The sequence below is a fragment of the Oncorhynchus keta genome, unplaced genomic scaffold, assembly GCF_023373465.1.
Source record: "Oncorhynchus keta strain PuntledgeMale-10-30-2019 unplaced genomic scaffold, Oket_V2 Un_contig_1079_pilon_pilon, whole genome shotgun sequence".
Taxonomy (NCBI): Eukaryota; Metazoa; Chordata; class Actinopteri; order Salmoniformes; family Salmonidae; genus Oncorhynchus; species Oncorhynchus keta.
Window position 1 is genome coordinate 11,529 of NW_026277207.1, and position 10,352 is coordinate 21,880.

The 10,352-nt window shown below is 44.8% G+C and overlaps 1 long non-coding RNA gene across 1 annotated transcript; it reads left to right on the forward strand.

The window, feature by feature from the left end:
* Nucleotides 1–9,086: 9,086 nt before the first annotated feature.
* LOC127917116 (uncharacterized) lies at nucleotides 9,087–10,023 on the forward strand. The gene is made up of 3 exons (XR_008096975.1): nucleotides 9,087–9,135; nucleotides 9,236–9,627; nucleotides 9,726–10,023. It is a non-coding gene; the product is annotated as an uncharacterized LOC127917116 (long non-coding RNA).
* The last annotated feature ends 329 nt before the right edge of the window (nucleotides 10,024–10,352 follow it).

Sequence of the window (10,352 nt, forward strand, 5' to 3'; positions counted from 1 at the left end):
CATAGTGTATAGTTAAACAGTCAACACCAGGGGTATTTATACAGGACCATAGTGTATAGAAACAGTCAACACCAGGGGTATTTATACAGGACCATAGTGTATAGTTAAACAGTCAACACCAGGGGTATTTATACAGGACCATAGTGTAAACAGTCAACACCAGGGGTATTTATACAGGACCATAGTGTAGAGTTAAACAGTCAACACCAGGGGTATTTATACAGGACCATAGAACATAGTGTAAACAGTCAACACCAGGGGTATTTATACAGGACCATAGTGTGTTAAACAGTCAACACCAGGGGTATTTATACAGGACCATAGTGTAAAGTTAAACAGTCAACACCAGGGGTATTTATACAGGACCATAGTGGTTAAACAGTCAACACCAGGGGTATTTATACAGGACCATAGTGTATAGTTAAACAGTCAACACCAGGGGTATTTATACAGGACCATAGTGTAGTTAAACAGTCAACACCAGGGGTATTTATACAGGACCATACTGTTAAACAGTCAACACCAGGGGTATTTATACAGGACCATAGTGTATAGTGAAACAGTCAACACCAGGGGTATTTATACAGGACCATAGTGTAAACAGTCAACACCAGGGGTATTTATACAGGACCATAGTGTAAACAGTCAACACCAAGGGTATTTATACAGGACCATAGTGTAAACTACTACACATCTCTGATAGGAGGAACTAAACTACTACACATCTCTGATAGGAGGAACTAAACTACTACACATCTCTGATAGGAGGAACTAAACTACTACACATCTCTGATAGGAGGAACTAAACTACTACACATCTCTGATAGGAGGAACTAAACTACTACACATCTCTGATAGGAGGAACTAAACTACTACACATCTCTGATAGGAGGAACTAAACTACTACACATCTCTGATAGGAGGAACTAAACTACTACACATCTCTGATAGGAGGAACTAAACTACTACACATCTCTGATAGGAGGAACTAAACTACTACACATCTCTGATAGGAGGAACTAAACTACTACACATCTCTGATAGGAGGAACTAAACTACTACACATCTCTGATAGGAGGAACTAAACTACTACACATCTCTGATAGGAGGAACTAAACTACTACACATCTCTGATAGGAGGAACTAAACTACTACACATCTCTGATAGGAGGAACTAAACTACTACACATCTCTGATAGGAGGAACTAAACTACTACACATCTCTGATAGGAGGAACTAAACTACTACACATCTCTGATAGGAGGAACTAAACTACTACACATCTCTGATAGGAGGAACTAAACTACTACACATCTCTGATAGGAGGAACTAAACTACTACACATCTCTGATAGGAGGAACTAAACTACTACACATCTCTGATAGGAGGAACTAAACTACTACACATCTCTGATAGGAGGAACTAAACTACTACACATCTCTGATAGGAGGAACTAAACTACTACACATCTCTGATAGGAGGAACTAAACTACTACACATCTCTGATAGGAGGAACTAAACTACTACACATCTCTGATAGGAGGAACTAAACTACTACACATCTCTGATAGGTGGAGGAACTAAACTACTACACATCTCTGATAGGAGGAACTAAACTACTACACATCTCTGATAGGAGGAACTAAACTACTACACATCTCTGATAGGTGGAGGAACTAAACTACTACACATCTCTGATAGGTGGAGGAACTAAACTACTACACATCTCTGATAGGAGGAACTAAACTACTACACATCTCTGATAGGAGGAACTAAACTACTACACATCTCTGATAGGAGGAACTAAACTACTACACATCTCTGATAGGTGGAGGAACTAAACTACTACACATCTCTGATAGGAGGAACTAAACTACTACACATCTCTGATAGGAGGAACTAAACTACTACACATCTCTGATAGGAGGAACTAAACTACTACACATCTCTGATAGGTGGAGGAACTAAACTACTACACATCTCTGATAGGAGGAACTAAACTACTACACATCTCTGATAGGAGGAACTAAACTACTACACATCTCTGATAGGAGGAACTAAACTACTACACATCTCTGATAGGAGGAACTAAACTACTACACATCTCTGATAGGAGGAACTAAACTACTACACATCTCTGATAGGAGGAACTAAACTACTACACATCTCTGATAGGAGGAACTAAACTACTACACATCTCTGATAGGAGGAACTAAACTACTACACATCTCTGATAGGAGGAACTAAACTACTGCACATCTCTGATAGGAGGAACTAAGCTACTACACATCTCTGATAGGAGGAACTAAACTACTACACATCTCTGATAGGAGGAACTAAACTACTACACATCTCTGATAGGAGGAACTAAACTACTACACATCTCTGATAGGAGGAACTAAACTACTACACATCTCTGATAGGAGGAACTAAACTACTACACATCTCTGATAGGAGGAACTAAACTACTACACATCTCTGATAGGAGGAACTAAACTACTACACATCTCTGATAGGTGGAGGAACTAAACTACTACACATCTCTGATAGGAGGAACTAAACTACTACACATCTCTGATAGGAGGAACTAAACTACTACACATCTCTGATAGGAGGAACTAAACTACTACACATCTCTGATAGGAGGAACTAAACTACTACACATCTCTGATAGGAGGAACTAAACTACTACACATCTCTGATAGGAGGAACTAAACTACTACACATCTCTGATACTACACATCTCTGATGGAGGAACTAAACTACTACACATCTCTGATAGGAGGAACTAAACTACTACACATCTCTGATAGGAGGAACTAAACTACTACACATCTCTGATAGGAGGAACTAAACTACTACACATCTCTGATAGGAGGAACTAAACTACTACACATCTCTGATAGGAGGAACTAAACTACTACACATCTCTGATAGGTGGAGGAACTAAACTACTACACATCTCTGATAGGTGGAGGAACTAAACTACTACACATCTCTGATAGGTGGAGGAACTAAACTACTACACATCTCTGATAGGAACTACTACACATCTCTGATGGAGAAACTAAACTACTACACATCTCTGATAGGAGGAACTAAACTACTACACATCTCTGATAGGAGGAACTAAACTACTACACATCTCTGATAGGAGGAACTAAACTACTACAACTAGAGAAACTAAACTACTACACATCTCTGATAGGAGGAACTAAACTACTACACATCTCTGATAGGAGGAGGAACTAAACTACTACACATCTCTGATAGGAGGAACTAAACTACTACACATCTCTGATAGGAGGAGAAACTAAACTACTACACATCTCTGATAGGAGAAACTAAACTACTACACATCTCTGATAGGAGGAACTAAACTACTACACATCTCTGATAGGAGGAGGAACTAAACTACTACACATCTCTGATAGGAGGAACTAAACTACTACACATCTCTGATAGGAGGAACTAAACTACTACACATCTCTGATAGGTGGAGGAACTAAACTACTGCACATCTCTGATAGGAGGAACTAGTGACTGTGCAAAGAAGAGAATCAATAACTAAGTTTTGATTCAGGAACAAACTCCTCCACTTCTCTGATCGGTCGGTGTGTTTTGTCTCTGTTCTCTGTCAGGTCTCTGCCTGGATGCACATGATGATTAAAACGTAGCATCCCACCTGCTCATTAATCACAGAAGCGGTGCAGATGGCCGTCTTTGACAGAGAAAAAAAAACCTCCAGCAAACTATCAGCTCTACACTGGCTAATTAATCCTCCTAGTCTTTGAATAATGCTGCAAACACATAAATTAACCTCCCTTTAAAGGAGAAAAGAGACAAATATCTTCTTACAATTGCTGAATAATTTCATTATTTTCTGACTAATAATGGGCAGAAATGTTCAAAAGGAATCCTGAGGTGGAAATATTTTCTCAAATCCTTTTTTGATGCTGTTGTATTTCTTGTTTGTTTGTTAGTTTGTTTGTTAGTTTGTTTCCTGAGGTGTTACCAGGAACTATAAGAGAGGAGGGAGAGAGAGAGAGAGAGAGGAAGAGACAAAGAAAGAGAGAGAGAGCAGAGAGAGAGAGAAGAGAGAGAGACAGAGAGAGAGAGAAAGAGACAGAGAGAGAGACAGAGAGAGACAGAGAGAGAGACAGAGAGAGAGACAGAGAGAGAGAGAGAGACAGAGAGAGAGACAGAGACAGAGACAGAGACAGAGACAGAGACAGAGACAGAGACAGAGAGAAAGAGAGACAGAGAGAAAGAGACAGAGAGAGAGAGAGAGAAAGAGAGAGAGAGAGAGAGAGAGAGAGAGACAGAGAGACAGAGAGGGACAGACAGAGACAGAGAGACAGAGAGACAGAGAGACAGAGACACAGAGAGAGAGAGAGACAAAGAGAGACAAAGAGAGACAAAGAGAGACAAAGAGAGACAAGAGAGAAAGACATTGAAAGAGAGAAAGAGAGAAAGATTGAAAGAGAGAGAGAGAGAGAGGACAGAGAGAGAGAGAGAGAGAGAGAGGACAGAGACAGAGAGAGACAGACAGAGAGACAGAGAGAGAGAGAGAGAGGACATTGACAGAGAGACAGAGACAGAGAGACAGAGAGACAGAGGGAGAGGGACATTGACAGAGACAGAGAGACAGAGAGAGAGGGACATTGACAGAGAGACAGAGAGAGATAGACAGAGAGACAGAGGGAGAGAGACAGACAGACAGAGAGACAGAGAGAGAGGGACATTGACAGAGATAGAGAGACAGAGAGACAGAGAGACAGAGAGAGAGGGACATTGACAGAGAGACATAGAGACAGAGAGAGAGAATAAGACTGCACAGAGAGACACAGAGAGACAGAGAGAGAGGGACAACAGAGAGACACAGAGAGACTGACGTTAAACATATCTTCCTCTTTGTTCTCTGTTTGAAGATGTATCACTTGTTTCGAAAGGGGTTTCTGAGCTAAATTAGAGCTAGCGAGCAACCGCAGCGGACAAACACAACAGTTGCCTTGACAACGGTGCAGCAGAACAGAGCAGCGGTCCACAGATCACACTGTTCCTGCCTCCCCCTCAGAGCTGAGTTCCTTACCGACCCTCCTGAGGCCAAAGAGGAAACAACGGGGAAAGCTTTTTAACAGAAACTACTGAAAAAGGGGGGGGTTGACCAGAAACCCTTTTCGCATGACTTCTACAAAAACAGTGATTTGAGTAATCTCATCTTTCTCACTAACCAGCCAAATGCATGGAGCTCAGCAATCTGCTCTCACTCCCCATCCGTAAAGAAAGAGGGAATCTATAATGGGTGGAAGCTGAAAGACAAAGAGACAGATGACCCTGACAGCAACACGATAACAATCAACCTCTACAAGACTGGGACTGTCATGGTGTCAGGTAACAGACTGGGACTGTCATGGTGTACAGGTAACAGACTGGGACTGTCATGGTGTCAGGTAACAGACTGGGACTGTCATGGTGTAAGGTAACAGACTGGGACTGTCATGGTGTAAGGTAACAGACTGGGACTGTCATGGTGTATGGTAACAGACTGGGACTGTCATGGTGTAAGGTAACAGACTGGGACTGTCATGGTGTAAGGTAACAGACTGGGACTGTCATGGTGTCAGGTAACAGACTGGGACTGTCATGGTGTAAGGTAACAGACTGGGACTGTCATGGTGTAAGGTAACAGACTGGGACTGTCAGGTGTGGTAACAGACTGGGACTGTCATGGTGTATGGTAACAGACTGTTTATAACAGACTGGGACTGTCATGGTGTATGGTAACAGACTGGGACTGTCATGGTGTATGGTAACAGACTGGGACTGTCATGGTGTAAGGTAACAGACTGGGACTGTCATGGTGTATGGTAACAGACTGGGACTGTCATGGTGTAAGGTAACAGACTGGGACTGTCATGGTGTATGGTAACAGACTGGGACTGTCATGGTGTATGGTAACAGACTGGGACTGTCATGGTGTATGGTAACAGACTGGGACTGTCATGGTGTATGGTAACAGACTGGGACTGTCATGGTGTAAGGTAACAGACTGGGACTGTCATGGTGTAAGGTAACAGACTGGGACTGTCATGGTGTAAGGTAACAGACTGGGACTGTCATGGTGTAAGGTAACAGACTGTTTATAACAGACTGGGACTGTCATGGTGTAAGGTAACAGACTGGGACTGTCATGGTGTATGGTAACAGACTGGGACTGTCATGGTGTATGGTAACAGACTGGGACTGTCATGGTGTAAGGTAACAGACTGGGACTGTCATGGTGTAAGGTAACAGACTGGGACTGTCATGGTGTAAGGTAACAGGTAACAGACTGGGACTGTCATGGTGTAAGGTAACAGACTGGGACTGTCATGGTGTAAGGTAACAGACTGGGACTGTCATGGTGTAAGGTAACAGACTGGGACTGTCATGGTGTAAGGTAACAGACTGGGACTGTCATGGTGTAAGGTAACAGACTGGGACTGTCATGGTGTATGGTAACAGACTGGGACTGTCATGGTGTAAGGTAACAGACTGGGACTGTCATGGTGTAAGGTAACAGACTGGGACTGTCATGGTGTAAGGTAACAGACTGTTTATAACAGACTGGGACTGTCATGGTGTATGGTAACAGACTGGGACTGTCATGGTGTAAGGTAACAGACTGTTTATAACAGACTGGGACTGTCATGGTGTATGGTAACAGACTGGGACTGTCATGGTGTAAGGTAACAGACTGGGACTGTCATGGTGTAAGGTAACAGACTGTTTATAACAGACTGGGACTGTCATGGTGTATGGTAACAGACTGGGACTGTCATGGTGTAAGGTAACAGACTGTTTATAACAGACTGGGACTGTCATGGTGTAAGGTAACAGACTGGGACTGTCATGGTGTAAGGTAACAGACTGTTTATAACAGACTGGGACTGTCATGGTGTATGGTAACAGACTGGGACTGTCATGGTGTAAGGTAACAGACTGGGACTGTCATGGTGTAAGGTAACAGACTGGGACTGTCATGGTGTATGGTAACAGACTGGGACTGTCATGGTGTAAGGTAACAGACTGGGACTGTCATGGTGTATGGTAACAGACTGGGACTGTCATGGTGTAAGGTAACAGACTGGGACTGTCATGGTGTAAGGTAACAGACTGGGACTGTCATGGTGTATGGTAACAGACTGGGACTGTCATGGTGTATGGTAACAGACTGGGACTGTCATGGTGTAAGGTAACAGACTGGGACTGTCATGGTGTATGGTAACAGACTGGGACTGTCATGGTGTAAGGTAACAGACTGGGACTGTCATGGTGTATGGTAACAGACTGTTTATAACAGACTGGGACTGTCATGGTGTATGGTAACAGACTGGGACTGTCATGGTGTATGAGTTAACAGACTGGGACTGTCATGGTGAGGAGGCTAACAGACTGGGACTGTCATGGTGTATGAGTTCAACAGACTGTTTATAGGAGACTGGGACTGTCATGGTGTATGGTAACAGACTGGGACTGTCATGGTGTATGGTAACAGACTGGGACTGTCATGGTGTAAGGTAACAGACTGGGACTGTCATGGTGTAAACACTGGGCAACAGACTGGGACTGTCATGGTGTAGAGGTAACAGACTGGGACTGTCATGGTGTAAAGGTAACAGACTGGGACTGTCCTGGAGAGGAACAGACTGGGACCAAGGTGTAATGGTAACAGACAACTGTCATGTGAGGTAACAGACTGGGACTGTCATGGTGTAATGGTAACAGACTGGGACTGTCATGGTGAGGTAACAGACTGGGACTGTCATGGTGTAATGGTAACAGACTGGGACTGTCATGGTGAGGTAACAGACTGGGACTGTCATGGTGTATGGTAACAGACTGGGACTGTCATGAGTGGAGGTAACAGACTGGGACTGTCATGGTGTAGGTAACAGACTGGGACTGTCAGATGGTAACAGACTGGGACTGTCATGGTGTAAGGTAACAGACTGGGACTGTCATGGTGTATGGTAACAGACGGGGACTGTCATGGTGTAAGGTAACAGACTGGGACTGTCATGGTGTAACCAAGGGTAACAGACAACCAGTTTATACCAGACCTGAGAGGGGACTGTCATGGTGTATGGTAACAGACTGGGACTGTCATGGTGTCAGGTAACACTGGGACTGGTGTAAACAGACTGGGACTGTCATGAGAGGAGACTGTCATAACCAAGGTGTAAACAGCAACTGGGACTGTCATGGTAAACAGGTAACAGACTGGGACTGTCATGGTGTATGGTAACAGACTGGGACTGTCATGGTGTAGAGGTAACAGACTGGGACCAAGGTGTAAAGGTAACAGACTGGGACTGTCATGGTGTAGAGGTAACAGCTGGGACTGTCAAGGTGTAAACATCAACAGACAACCAGACTGGGACTGTCATGAGAGGAGGTAACAGACTGGGACCAAGGTGTAGGTAACAGACTGGGACTGTCATGGTGTAAGGTAACAGACTGGGAGTATGGTAACAGACTGGGACTGTCATGGTGTATGGTAACAGACTGGGACTGTCATGGTGTATGGTAACAGACTGGGACTGTCATGGTGTAACAGACTGGGATGGTAACAGACTGGGACTGTCATGGTGTAAACAGACTGGGACTGTCATGGTGATGGTAACAGACTGGGACTGTCATGAGAGGTAACAGACTGTTTATAACAGACTGGGACTGTCAAGGTGGTAAAGACTGGGACTGTCAACCAGGTAACAGACTGGGACTGTCATGGTGTAAATGGTAACAGACTGTTTATAACAGACTGGGACTGTCATGGTGTATGGTAACAGACTGGGACTGTCATGGTGTAATGGTAACCAGACAACCACACCTGACTGGAGGGGAGGACTGGGCTCCTAACCACCATGGCTGCCATGAGGTATGAGTTCAACCAGACAACCACACTGAGAGGAGCTCACCACCATGGCTGCCAAGGTAAATGAGACCACCAGACTGGAGAGGGAGGAGGCTCCTCAACCAGGTGTAAACAGCAACCATGACAGTTCACCAGACCTGGAGGGGAGGAGCTCCTCACCACCAAGGTGTAAACAGCAACCAGACAACCACACCTGAGAGGAGCTCCTAACCAAGGTGTAAACAGTAACCAGACAACCAGACCTGAGAGGAGCTCCTAACCAAGGTGTAAACATCAACCAGACAACCACACCTAGAGGAGCTCCTAACCACCAAGGTGTAAACAGCAACCAGACAACCACACCTGAGAGGAGCTCCTAACCAAGGTGTAAACATCAACCAGACAACCACACCTGAGAGGAGCTCCTAACCAAGGTGTAAACATCAACCAGACAACCACACCTGAGAGGAGCTCCTAACCAAGGTGTAAACATCAACCAGACAACCACACCTGAGAGGAGCTCCTAACCAAGGTGTAAACATCAACCAGACAACCACACCTGAGAGGAGCTCCTAACCAAGGTGTAAACATCAACCAGACAACCACACCTGAGAGGAGCTCCTAACCAAGGTGTAAACATCAACCAGACAACCACACCTGAGAGGAGCTCCTAACCAAGGTGTAAACATCAACCAGACAACCACACCTGAGAGGAGCTCCTAACCAAGGTGTAAACATCAACCAGACAACCACACCTGAGAGGAGCTCCTCACCAAGGTGTAAACATCAACCAGACAACCACACCTGAGAGGAGCTCCTCACCAAGGTGTAAACATCAACCAGACAACCACACCTGAGAGGAGCTCCTAACCAAGGTGTAAACATCAACCAGACAACCACACCTGAGAGGAGCTCCTAACCAAGGTGTAAACATCAACCAGACAACCACACCTGAGAGGAGCTCCTAACCAAGGTGTAAACATCAACCAGACAACCACACCTGAGAGGAGCTCCTAACCAAGGTGTAAACATCAACCAGACAACCACACCTGAGAGGAGCTCCTAACCAAGGTGTAAACATCAACCAGACAACCACACCTGAGAGGAGCTCCTTACCAAGGTGCGGACAGAGTAGGACAGCAGCCAGTAGGACAGCAGCCAGTAGGACAGCAGCCAGTAGGACAGCAGCCAGTAGGACAGCAGCCAGTAGAACACTGGGTCTGTACATAGTCAATGGTAGTTTGAGAGGGGACTCTTTTGGTCGGTACACTTAAAGCTCTGTGGAACATTAGGTCTGTACATAGTCAATGGTAGGCTGAGAGGGGACTCTTTTGGTCGGTACACCTACAGCTCTGTGGAACATTAGGTCTGTACATAGTCAATGGTAGGCTGAGAGGGGACTCTTTTGGTCGGTAAACCTACAGCTCTGTGGAACATTAGGTCTGTACATAGT